We start from the raw sequence: 13,664 nt of genomic DNA, 5'->3' as shown, positions 1-13,664 counted from the left end.
TGGATAAAGAAAATGAGGTACATATATACAATGGAGTACTACACAGCCATGAAAGGAATTAAATAATGCTATTTGCAGCAGCATGAATCGGCCTAGAGATTATCATATTGAGGTAAGGAAAAGACAAATATCATATATCACTTATATGTGCAATCTAAAATGTGATACAATTGAATTTACTTACAAAACAGAAATAGACTCACAGACATAGGAAACAAACTTTCAATTATCAAAGGAGAAAGGCATGAGGAATAAATTAGGAGTTTGGGATTAGCAGAAAAACTATATATAAAAGAGATTAACAACAAGGGTCTACTGTATAGTACAGGAAATTATACTCAATATTTTGTAATAAACTATAATGGAAAACAATCTGAAAAAGAAGATATGTATATATAAATATACATATATTAACATATATATATATATATAGATATATACATAAAACTGAGTACATTGTGGTACACCATAAGCTAACACAACATTATAAATCAACTATACCTCAATAAAAAATGTGTATGAGTGTGTCAGTCACTCAGTCGTGTCTGACTGTGACCCCATAGACTGTAGCCTGCCAGGCTCCTCTGTCCATGGAATTCTCCAGGCAAGAATACTGGAGTGGGTTGCCATTTCCTTCTCCAGGGGATCTTCCCCACACAGGGATCGAACCCGGGTCTCCCACATTGCAGGCAGATTCTTTACCATCTGAGTCAACAAATAAAGGAATAAAAAAAGAGACCACTTTGGTTGCTGTGTGAAAAATGTATGTAGGGGGTTGTATTAGTCTACTCGGACTGCCATAATAGAAATACGAGGCATGCTAGGTCATTTCAGTCATGTCCAGCTCTGTGTGACCCCATGGACTGTAGCCTGCCAGGCTCCTCTGTCCATGAGATGCTCCAGGCAAGAATACTGGAGTGGACTGCCATGCCCTCCTCCTTACTATGTCATCAGTGAGTGAGTAAGTGAAGTCGCTCAGTTGTGTCCGACTCTTTGCGACCCCATGGACTGTAGCCTACCAGGCTCCTCCATCCATCGGATTTTCCACACAAGAGTACTGGAGTGGGTTGCCATTTCCTTCTCCAGGGGAATCTTCCTGACCCAGGGATTGAACCCAGGTCTCCCGCATTGCAGGCAGACGCTTTACCGTCTGAGCCAGCAGGGAAGTTATCATACCTAGTGTAAAAAGGACTTTACAAGCATTATCTCATTTCATCTGCATGGCAAAGCTCTGAAAGTGGTAAGGAAACTGAGGCTTAGATAAGTAATTTGCCCAGAGTCGCAGTGCTAATAAATGGCATGGTTATGCTTTTATTTCTGTACTATTCTGAGTTCAAATGTCCTTGTCAACTGCATCCACAGTCCTAATGTTTTGGTCCTAGGACCCCTATTTTTTAAAAATAATAAGGATCCCTAAAAGCTTTAGTTTCTGTGCTTTATGTATCCCAACATTTGCTATATAAAAAATTAAAATTGAGAAAATATTAAAGGAAAAGAACACAGAAGCACATACTCTACTAACCAGCAGAGAGAAAACATTATTACATACTTGGAAAACTCCACTGTGCACTTTGAGGGGATGAGACTGAAAAAGACATATAATGTCCTCATATCAATTATCAAAATATTTTTGACCTAGTAGATTTCCTGAAAAAGTTTCTGGGACTCTAAGGGGTTCATGAACTACATTGTGATACCGCTTAACTACATTGTACTATACTTTAATTGACAGTACCAATTAAAGATTAATCAAAGATTTGTTTGAACTTTAATGCAGTGAAGGAAGGAGTCTTAAACTTCTAACTTTTGATAGACACACTCATAATACTTGTGATTAAATATGAAATATCCATGTATACATAAGTCCTATTAGTAAAACTTTTAATTAGGGTTAAAGAGTCAAAAAAATTATAACTGGACTGTACTTCAACAGCCTAATTTTATGGTTGAAACAAAAGTCCAAATGGCATAGATTACCTGTATAGGATTTTACAATCCATCAATACTACATTTGCAATTGAACTTGAGCTTTCCAACTCATATGTATACACTCTTTTCACTTAAAATTAAAATTATTTGTTTGAAACAAGCTGTCCCAAATTTCTTTTTCATAAGTATTACCACCTGTGAGAGAGAATGGGCTTGTATTTATTCATAGATGTACTTCCTTTATTAATTGATCTTCTTCTGTATTACATCTGTCTGTTCACTTGTCTGTCCGTCTACTACAAAGTGAATGAAATGTTTTGCATCAGGAGTGTTTCCTAACCTTGCTCTACTTTAGTTTCCTCATACATGAAAAAGGAATAGTAATAGTACCTATCTTTTTCAGTTTGTAAATTTTAGTGAGTTATATCTTAGAATAGTTTTTGATATGTAGGGCATTTAATAAGTGCTAGATTTTATTATTAGTATCTTAAACATCTAAAAGATGCTTCTATCCATAAGACAATAAATATTCTGGAAGTTACGAAGGAATAAAAGGTTGATTCTTAAGCAATGGAGAGCTATTTTTAGTGCATACTACCCTGGCTCATATGGAGACTATATGGAGAATGGTATGTTGAAAAAAGGCAGAGCATCTTATGAATATAAGTACTTCTTTTAAGTTAAATTTATAAGCAATATCTCTGTAAATGTTTTCTGTGAAGACCTAGTAGTTACTGGAAAAATGTGCATTGAAAAACTGAGCAAATTCTGCCTTGTTATTGACTTCAACTATTTGGTCTTTAGAAATTTATTTAAATATAAATGCAGATATAAATTTACATGGAAATTTATTTACATCTATGTATACATATATGTATGGATCTCTCTTGGTAGCTCAGTGGTAAAGTATCCACCTGCAATTCAGGAAACACATGTTCAATCCCTGGGGACAGGAAGATCCCTCAGAGAAGGCAATGGCAACCCACTCCAGTATTCTTGCCTGGGAAATCCCAGGGACAGAGGAGCCTGGCAGGCTACAGTGCACTGGGTCACAAAAGAGTCGGACACAACTCAGTGACTAAACAGCAACAATATATATATGTACACATACATAAACTGGATTATCTAATGATGGGCATGATTTTTTACTTTTACCTACAGGGCATTCAATACGATACAGTTTTTGTTTTCTTACATATCTTGACTTTGGGGACTGAGCTGAGAAAGATAATATCTCTTTCCAGTGAAGAACAAATAACACTATTAGGTAATATGGAACATTTACAAAAAGAGTTTGTTAGTAATACACTCAAAATGATGTTTTTCAGAGGGTCTTGGGTATTAGGATGGCAGATACTCATTTAGTCCTCATGGGTCAGGTTATCCTTAGAAATAGGAAAATGTGAACAATTTTATGATAGTAAATGTGAAAGTTTACATAAAGTGGGAAATTCTATAAAAATAGGAAAAATTAAACAACTGCACTCAAATACATTAATCAGCTTTAAAACAAAATGAAATAAAGCCCTGAATGAGCCTCTTACTCTAAAAAGGCCCAGGTCCAGAGAATTTTCTGTTACTGCTTTTTAACTAAATCTGCAAGTAACAGATAACTGATATTATGTACAGGGGGTTCCAGAAAATAGGTAAACTGGCCACATACCAAACTCTCTACATGTCTTAAGAAAATATCAAAATTGAACAAGACCATAATAAGAAAAATGTGTTTTTATAGATCAAAATCACTTGAGATGAAAAAGTCATAATATTATTAAATAGTATCCAACATCACATTTAAAAGATATATTATGACTCTGTAGGATTTAGCCCTTAGAAAAGTTGATTTGCATATGATCATTTTAATAGAATTAATAAAATCCATCACTCATTCATGATAAAACCTCTTAGCCAGGTAAAAATGGAAGGAATTATCCTTAATCTGATAGAAATTTACTAAAATCATATAGTAAATTATATTTAAAGTCCTAGAAATCTTATGATCAATATAACAATCAGGTAAGCCAGGATGCCTTCCATTCATTATTGTACTGGTAATTCTAGGAAATGCTACACCAAAAAAAACAAAAAAAAACAAAAAAACAAAAACCGGAAACATTCTCTGACATAAATCATATCAGTGTTACCTTAGGTCAGTTTCCCAAGACAATAGAAATAAAAACAAAAATAAACAAATGGGACTTAACCAAACTTATAATCTTTTGCACAGTAAAGGAAACTGTAAACAAAATGAAGACAACCTATGGACTGTGAGAAAATATTTAAAAATTAAGTGCTGACAAAGGCCTAATTTCAAAAAGATACAAATAGTTCACACAATTAAGCAACAAAAATCAACCAATCTAATCGAAAAATGTGCAGACGACCTAAACAGACATTTCTCCAAAGAAGATGTGCAGATGGCCAATAGGCACATGAAGAGATGCTCATCACTGCTAGTTATTAGAGAAGTGGAAATCAAAACTACTAAAAATGAGGTACCACCTCACAGTGGTCAGGATAGTATCACTAAAAAATCTACAAATAACAAAATGCTGAAGAGGGTTTGGAGAAAAAGGAACCCTCCTACACTGTTGGTGGGCATGAAAATTGATACAGCCACTATGGAGACAAGTATGGAGGTTCCTTAAAAAACTAAAAATAAAACTACCATATGATCTAGCAATTCCATTCTTGGGCATATATCCAGATAAAACTATAACTCAAAAAAATACAAGCATCACTATGATTATAACAGCACTACTTATAGTAGCCAAGACACGGAAGCAACCTAAGCATCTACTGACAGATGACTAGACAAAGAAGATGTGGTACATATAGACAATGGATATTACTCAACCATGAAAAGAATGAAGTAAAGCCATTTGCAGTAACATGGATGGACTCAGATCTTAGCATACAAAATAAAAGAGAAAAATACCATATAATATCATGGATATATGGAAGCTAAAATACAACACAAATGAACATATCTACAAAATAGAAACAGACTCACAAACACAGAGAACAGACCTGTGGTTGCTGAGGGTGAGGGGAATAGGAGAAGGATGGATTGGGAATTTGGGATCAGCAGATGCAAACTATTCAATTTAGAATGGATAAACAAGAAGGTCCTATTGTGTAGTGCAGAAACTATATTCAATATCCTGTGATACACCATAATGGAAAAGAATATGAAAAATAATGTATATATATAAATATATGTATAACTGAATCACTGCTATACAACAGAAATGAGCACAACATCATGAATCAAGAATACTTCAATAAAATAAAATTTTAAAATATTCATCATGGAATATACCTCATTCCTTTGAATCCTTGGATTCAAAGGAGTCCAAGACACACTGTTATTTTATGTATCCCTAAGAAAGAAAAAAAACACTTCCAATTGAATGAAGATACAATGCTCTTTTATCACTTAGAATTTTTGTCTTATATATGTGGAAAGATACCTTGAGACTTGCATTTTTTTTTTAGTTGTATGCTCTAATGTCTTTCTGTGTATACAATAAATAACTTTTCATTTTAATGCCAAATCATAGTGCAATCTTATTTTTTGGGGGGGAGGGTCTTCATTTTTATTTAACCCAAAATAGCTAATGACAAAAACACTTAAAAAATATCTCAAACACTTGACTATTCAGTCATTTTTGGTTGATGACACTTGATTATTCAGTTCTTACTTGCTTCCATATGTAGTAACACATCTAGCATAAATACATCACCAAGAGTTTACAGAAAGCTTTAAATCTGTATATTCAGAGCCTAGTCAAAAACCATGATTTACTTATTAGTTTTGAATTTAAATACTTTTCTCCTACACAGAAGCTTATTAACCTAATAATCATAAATAAGCTAGCTATTAATTAGTTTTCAAGGAAATGCCCAAATACAGCACACACATACAGCCTGCATATATGCTTTTATTCATTATTAGTCAAAATCTGAATGTCTGTAAGATGCACAGCAGAGGTGCATCATAAACCCATTTAATTTACATTAATTCAGTATATGAGGTCAGTGAAAAGGAAATGATAAGCAATAAGGAAAATAACAATCAATCTGGCAATTATACCACCCACTCAATGAATGGATACCTTGAGTAAACCAAGATGAGTGTTGTCAATCTGGGGTTCCCTCAGCTACTGTCAAATCACATTTACCTTTTATAGGGCAAGCATCTTGCAAGGCTAAGTATAATTTTAGTGTTCAAAGGTACATGGTTCTTCTACAAAACAGTCCCTAAACAAATACCAACAACTTTAATTGGTCTTCAACCGAAGAAACAGTTATCTCTTCCAACACTGGAGGAAAAACTGACTGTCGTGGATGGGGATTTCTGATATGACACCATTTTAAAGGGCTTTCAAGGTCAATCTTGATACCCCAGTCTACCTTATGTGCTGACTGACATTAGAAGTGAACCCCAGCATGTGATGCAACTCCACTGTAATGCAAATTAAAATGTGATTTTTAAAATGCCCTAGTATGGTCAGTATAATTTCATTTCCAGTTTAGTTCCTTCTTCACATCTAGCAGTGTGTTTCTATAACACTCTCCTGGTGCCAGCATTTCAGAATATTATCTATCGCTGGCTGAGAAAAATCTCATGATGAAAAGATTAGTGTGTCATAGAATCTGAACAAAAAAAAATCTACCAAAGCTGATCAGTCTCACGATTCAGGGTAAGATTTTCAATTAGTAAATGGCGTGATTGAAGTGGAGAGTAACCGTTCTGCTACACTCAGAGGTCCCAAAGATCTTCTTTAGTCTTCTTTTCTGGGGTTTCTAAACTGGCAGCTATATTCCACTTCTTAAACATTTGGCCTTAACCTCAGCACTGCCCCGATTCGGTTTCTACTTTAAAAGCACCATTCCAATGGAAATGTCCCTGCTCTGAATTAAGCTGGGACTGTGAATTTTACCACTAGCAAGAGAGAGCCGTTATGTCAGAGAGTTTAGGTTAATTTGGTAGGTACCAATTTCCTTGACTACGACTTCAAAACCTGCTTCAGCTTCTTCTAGCCATGGAGGATTTCTACTTGGGCTGTAGATGAGGGTAAAATATCCATGGAGAACTCCTTCAGTAACCACATTTGGAAAATCGCTGGCTGCAGGCAAGACGTATGGATCTCTGAGGAACAGCAGCGCTGGCTGGTGGGACAGTTTGCTTTACTCTCCAGACTGTCTCATCGAAAGATCCACAACTCTCTGTCTTTGGTAGAGAGGGAAAATGTTGAACATTTAGGAAATCAAGAAATAGTTCCAGAAGTTCTTCATCTTCCAGAATGAGCGCCTGTAAAGAGGTTTCAAACATGGTCATCGCTGTTCCAACTTTTGGGACCCAGTCCCGAACATGTTTAGAAGGAATTTCTGGAGTTTTGATACCTTTCTTAAGCTTTTTGTGCAGGGCATGAAATTCGCTGTACCTTTTTTCAACAAAATATTTTCTTCCATTCATTAGCACTTCTATCTTAAACACTGTATCCCCGCTCCAGGTCACTCTTGTTGTAGCAAAAGGACAGGATGTACCACCCGGCTGGTGGAGGGCCCATAGTATAATCTTTTTTGAAGACAGTTTAAGTGGCAATTAAACTGCATGTGTGTAGTTCTGGCAGTGTAGGTAACTCAACTGAAGTGACAAGTGTCTGAATGGCACTGATCAAGTTCATCCAGACCCAGGAAATGACAAGTAGGTAATAACTGCCACTTACATTGATGGTAAGACTTAGATGCATGTGGTTTCAGAGAGAGATGGAGAAATGCGAAAAAATGTTCATCATGAAAATCAATGAGCTTTCTGTTCTCTGTTTTCCGAGTATCCGTCCTGAATAGAAGAGTGTTGCCTGCAATGCGGGAGACCTGGGTTCGATCCTGGGTTAGAAGATCCCCTGGAGAAGGGAAAGGCTAACTACTCCAGTATTCTGGCCTGGAGAATTCCATGAACTGACTGCACAGTCCATGGGGTTGCAAAGATTCAGACACGACTGAGTGATTTTCACTTTCACCCCAAGGTAAAAACCAGTGCATAACTTATAGTCCATTTATTTTAGAAAAGCAAACTGATTTGTTTTTGGTGACACTGATGGGACCAGAAAGCTAAAGCTGGCCTACTTAAAGGGCAGTCCAAACACACTGCCACTTTGGCTATAGTGCAACCAGCAATGGCAGGAAATGAAAACCAGACTGGGAACTCAGAAATGAGGTTGTGAGGGCGGTAACAAATGGATACATTAGGACTTTGGTTGTGCATACAAAGCAGTGCAGAAAGACATATCTGACTGCTACATTCAGTGCTGCTGCTGCTGCTGCTGCTTTCAAAGCTATTTGTAGCATATATTCTATGTACTTTTCATCCTTTTCATAAATAGTTTCTCAAAGGGTTAAGACAGTGAGTGCATGCTATAGGGTAGGCACTTTCCAAGTGCTTTATGTATATTATACTGTTTAATCCTTAAAGCAATCTCATAAGATAGCACTGCTATTATCCTCATTTTCAGATAAGGAAATGGATGTAAAGTTGAAGCAAATAGTCCATGGTTGTATAATTATGACTGTCTGTGGCAGAAAGCAAAGAAGAACTAAAGAGCCTCTTGATGAAAGTAAAAGAGGAGAGTGAAAAAGTTGGCTTAAAGCTCAACATTCAGAAAACTAAGATCATGGCATCTGGTTCCATCACTTCATGGCAAATAGATGGGGAAACAGCGGCAGACTTTATTTTGGGGGGCTCCAAAATCACTGCAGATGGTGACTGCAGCCATGAAATTAAAACATGCTTACTACATGGAAGAAACCTAGACAGCATATTTAAAAGGAGAGACATTACTTTGCCAACAAAGGTTCATCTTATCAAAGCTATAGTTTTTCCAGTAGTCATATATGGATGTTAGAGTTGGACTATAAAGAAAACTGAGTGCACAAGAATTGATGCTTTTGAACTGTGGTGTTGGAGAAGACTCTTGAGAGTCCCTTGGACTGCAAGGAGATCCATCCAGTCCATCCTAAAGGAGATCAATTCCTGAATATTCATTAGAAGGACTGATGCTGAAGTTGAAGCTCCAATACTTTCACCACCTGATGCAAAGAACTGACTTATTTGAAAAAACCTTGATGCTGGGAAAGATTGAAGGAGGGAGGAGAAGGGGATGAGAGAGGATGAGATGGTTGGATAGCATCACTGACTCAAAGGACATAAGTTTAAGCAAGCTCCAGGAGTTGGTGATGGACAGGGAAGTCTGGTGTGCTGTGCTGTAGTCCATGGGGTCGCAAAGAGTCGGACACGACTGAGCAACTGAACTGAACTGATATAATTATAGAGGGCAGAATCAGGATTTGAGGGGAGGCATTCTGACTATAGACTCCAGGCTCATAACCCTGAATATACCCCCATTAGTCCCATCAGATTTCAGAAGGTGGAAGCCAATCTACACTACTTCTTGATAAAGAAAGGGTCTCACTTCTTCCTTCCAGGGACCCAGAAAAACTTCCTCTGCTCTCTGACCTGTTTACTGCTCTGTTTTATGAGGAATAAGGCTGAATGATAATCTCAAGAGGAATCAAAGGGAATAGAAAGATTCAAAATAACACAGCTTTCAAAATAAACACAACTTCAATGGTCTGCATGCAAGTCAGGAAAGGCAGATATTATAAGACTAAACAATGATAACACTCGAGGCTAAGAAAAGATACTGCAAAGGGAGGTCATCTCCCAAAACTCACATGTGCCAGGCCCCAAAGGGGTTACCTGTTATCAACGACAAAGCAGTCTGGGTTCCCAGGCGGCACTAGTGGTAAAGCACCTGCCTGCTAATGCAGGAGACATAAGGGACGAGGGTTTGAGCCCTGGGTCGGGAAGGTCCCCTGGATAAGGGCGCGGCAACCCACTCCAGTATTCTTGCCTGGAGAAGTCCATGGACAGAGAAGTCTGGTGGGCTGCAGTCCATAGGACTGCAAAGAGTCAGACACGACTGAAGCTGCTTAGCACACACACAGCATGAAGGCAGTTTAGGCAGATGTTGGTGGCATACTTAAGCAGTTCTGACATGATTGTGCTGTTGCTTTGAAAACATTTTAGTATAATAGGATTTAAAATTTCCCCTTTTCTTTGGATTTTTTCAGTTAATATTGGCATTAAATTAAAGCATTAAGTCAGCCAGCTTAGTGCAAAGCAAATTATGTCAGGTTCAGCATTGAAGGCTTCACTATGGAATATCTATTGACTCAAGCTTATTAACTTGTAAATCCTCTAGTTTTAGATTATGATCTATTGATTATCTGCTTTTATTTGTGCTTTAAATGAATAAACAAAAAGAAATGATCACGGTTTAGTCATTACACCTTAAGAGAAAACGTACTTAAGCTAAGCATACTTAATTAAAAATAAAAACAACTTATATTTGTTCTGAGAGCTAGAAGTTGTGGTTCTTATTTTCACTGAGGCAAGTCAAAGATTGTTTTCAGACCCTTGGACAAAACAGAAAAAAAAAGTTTCTCACTGAGGATAGACAGTGTGGTATGCGTTTGGCATCTTAAATGCATTATTAAAATTATTCTGCAATCTATTATTTTGCTCGCCCTGTTTAGCAAGAAGCCAAAAATGCTCTCTTTAATGCAAAAAGAAATTCTCTGAGAAGCCCTGTGACTAATGTCTGGGGAATGAGGTAAGCTCTGAGAGCCAAGGTCCTTTAATAAAAATAAAAGCAGTTAACTTAAAGTTAGAAGACAGCTCTGTCACTCATACTAGAGGGCGCATTTGGCAAATTACTTACTTTTTATGAGTCTTCGTTTCTAACAGTTAATATATTTCTCATGACTTTTGTAAGGATTAAACTGGGTGACCTTCTGAAAGAGCCTGGTGCGTAGCTGTTGTTATTCAGTCACTGTCATGTCCAACTCATCGTGACCCCGTGAACTGCAGTGCACCAGGCTTCCCTGTCCTTCACTATCTCATGGAGCTTGCTCAGAACTTCTTCAGTGCTCACTGAGTCAGTGATGCTATCCAACCCTCTCATTCTCTGCACTCCCTCCTCCTCTTGCCCTCAAGCTTTCCCAGCATCAGGGTCTTTTCCAGTGAGTTGTCTTTTTGAAATCAGGTGGCCGAAGTATTAGAGCTTCAGCTTCAGCATCAGTATTTCCAGTGAATATTCAGGGTTGATGGTTGATTTCCTTTAGGATTGACTGGTTTGATTTCCTTGCTGTCTAAGGGACTTTCAAGAGTCTTATCCAGCACCACAGTTCAAAGCATCAATTTTTTAGGTGCTCAGTCCAGCTCACACATTCATACATGACTACTGGAAAGATCACAGCCTTGACTACATGGACCTTTTTCAGCAAAGTAATAATTCTACTTTTAAATACACTGCCTAGGTTTGTTACAGCTTTTCTTCCAAAAAGCAGCATCTTTTAATTTTGTGGCTGCAGTCACCATTCAGAGTGATTTGGGAGACCAAGAAAATGAAATCTGACACTGTTTCCAGTTTTTCCCCATTTATTCGCCATGAAGTGATGGGACTGGTTGCCATGATCTTCATTTTTTGAATACTGAGTTTTAAGTCAGCCTTTTCACTCTCCTCTTTCACCTTCAACAAGAGGTTCTTTAGTTTCTCTTCACTTTCTGCCATTAAAGTGGTATCAGCTGTATATCTGAGGTTGTTTATATTTATTTCTCCCAACAGTCTTGATTCCAGTTTATGAGTCATCCAGCCCAACATTTGGCATGATGTACTCTGCATATAAGTTAAACAAGCAGGGTGACAATATTCAGCCTTGATGTACTCCTTTCCCAATTTTGAACTAATGTATTTTTCCATGTCCAGTTCTAACTGTTACTTCTTGTCCTACATACAGGTTTCTCAGGAGGCAGGTAAGGTGGTCTGGTATTCCCATCTCTTTAAGAATTTTCCATAGTTTGTTGTGATCCAGTCAAAGGCTTTAGCCTAGTCAACGAATCAGTAGATGTTTTTCTGGAATTCCCTTGCTTTTTCTATGATCCAACCAGTGTTGGCAATTTGATCTTTGGTTTCTCTGCCTTTTCTAAATCCAGCTGGTACATCTGGAAGTTCTTGGTTCACGTACTGCTGCAGGCTATCTTGAAGAATTTTGAGCACACTCTTGCTAGCATGAGATAAGTATAACTGTATAGTAATTTGAAAATTTTTGGCATTGCCTTTTTTCGGGAATGAAATGAAAACTGACCTTTTCCAGTCTGGTAGACACTGCTGTTTTCTCCAGATTTGCTGGCATATTGAGTGCAGTATTTTAACAGCATCATCTTTTAGGATTTGAAATAGCTCAACTGGAATTCCATCACCTCCACTAGCTTTGTTCGCAGTGATGCTTCCTAAGGCCCACTTGATTTCACATTCCAGGATGTTGGGCTCTAGTTGAGTGACCATACCATTGTAGTTACCTGGGTCATTAAGACTTTTTTTGTATAGTTCTGTGTATTCTTGCCACTTCTACTTAATCTCTTCTGCTTCTGTTAGGTCCATATCATTTCTGTCCTTTATTGTGTCCATCTTTGCATGAAACATTCCCTTGGTATCTCCAGTTTTCTTAAAGAGAACTCTAGTCTTTTGCATTCTATTGTTTTCCTCTACTTCTTGCATTGTTCCCTTAAGAAGGCTTTCTTATCTCTCCTTGCTATTCTTTGGAACTCTGCATTGTTGGGTATGTCTTTGCCTTTCTTCTTTGTCTTGTCTCCTTTTCTTTTTCCCCCAGCTATTGGTAAGGCCTCCTCAGACAACCATTTTGCCTTGCTGCATTTCTTTTTTTCTTGAGGATAGATTTTGTGACCGCCTCTAGTACAATGTTAGGAACCTTTGTTCATAGTTCTTCAGGAACTCCGTCTAGGAGATCTAATCACTGAATCTATTCGTCACCTCCACTTTATAATCATAAGGGATTTGATTTAGGTCATACCTGAATGACCCAGTGGTTTTCCCTACATTCTTCAATTTGAGTGAGCCTGAATTTTGCAATAATGAGCTCAAGATCTGGGCCATAGTCAGATCCAGGTCTTGTTTTTGCTGACTGTATAGAGCTTCTCCATCTTTGGCTACAAAGAATATAATCAATCTGATTTTGGTGTTGACCATCTGGTGATGTCCATGTGTACTGTCTTCTCTTGTGCTGCTGGAAGAGGGTGTTTGCTATGACCAGTGCATTCTCTTGGCAATACTGTTAGCCTTTGCCCTGCTTCATTCTGTACTCCAAGGCCAAACTTGCCTTTACACCAGGTATCTCTTGACTTCCTAGTTTTGCATTCCAGTCCCCTATGAAGAAAAGTATGTATATATATGTATATTTAGTGTTAGTTCTAGGAGTTCTTGTAGGTCTTCACAGGGTCGTTCTTCATTTTCTTTGGCATTAGTGGCCGGGTCATAGAGTTGGATTACCGTGATATTGAATGGTTTGCCTTGGAAACGAACTGAGATCATTCTGTCATTTTTGAGATTGCACCCAAATAATGCATTTAGGACTCTCTAGTTGACTATGAGGGCTACACCATTTCTTCTAAGGGATTCCTGCCCACAGGGGTAGATATGATGGTCATCTGAGTTAAATTCACCCATTCCTGGCCATTTTAGTTCACCTATTCTTAAAATGTCAGTGTTCACTCTTGCCATCACCTGTTTGACCACATCCAATTTACCTTGATTCATGGACCTAACATTTTAGGTTTCTAATGTTGGTCTTTATAGCATCGGACTTTA

The 13,664-nt window shown here is 37.6% G+C and overlaps 1 protein-coding gene and 1 pseudogene across 1 annotated transcript in view; both read right to left on the bottom strand.

The window, feature by feature from the left end:
* The window catches only part of USH2A (usherin), a 903,825-nt gene that overhangs the window by 101,968 nt on the left and 788,193 nt on the right, over positions 1-13,664 (bottom strand). The gene's annotated exons all lie outside the window — the stretch shown is intronic.
* LOC110136525 (sorting nexin-24 pseudogene) lies at positions 6,989-7,505 on the bottom strand (annotated as a pseudogene).

This window comes from Odocoileus virginianus, chromosome 11 (genome assembly GCF_023699985.2).
Source record: "Odocoileus virginianus isolate 20LAN1187 ecotype Illinois chromosome 11, Ovbor_1.2, whole genome shotgun sequence".
Classification (NCBI taxonomy): Eukaryota; Metazoa; Chordata; class Mammalia; order Artiodactyla; family Cervidae; genus Odocoileus; species Odocoileus virginianus.
Note: the sequence above shows the minus strand (reverse complement) of the source record. Positions and strands in the feature narration are given on the sequence as shown.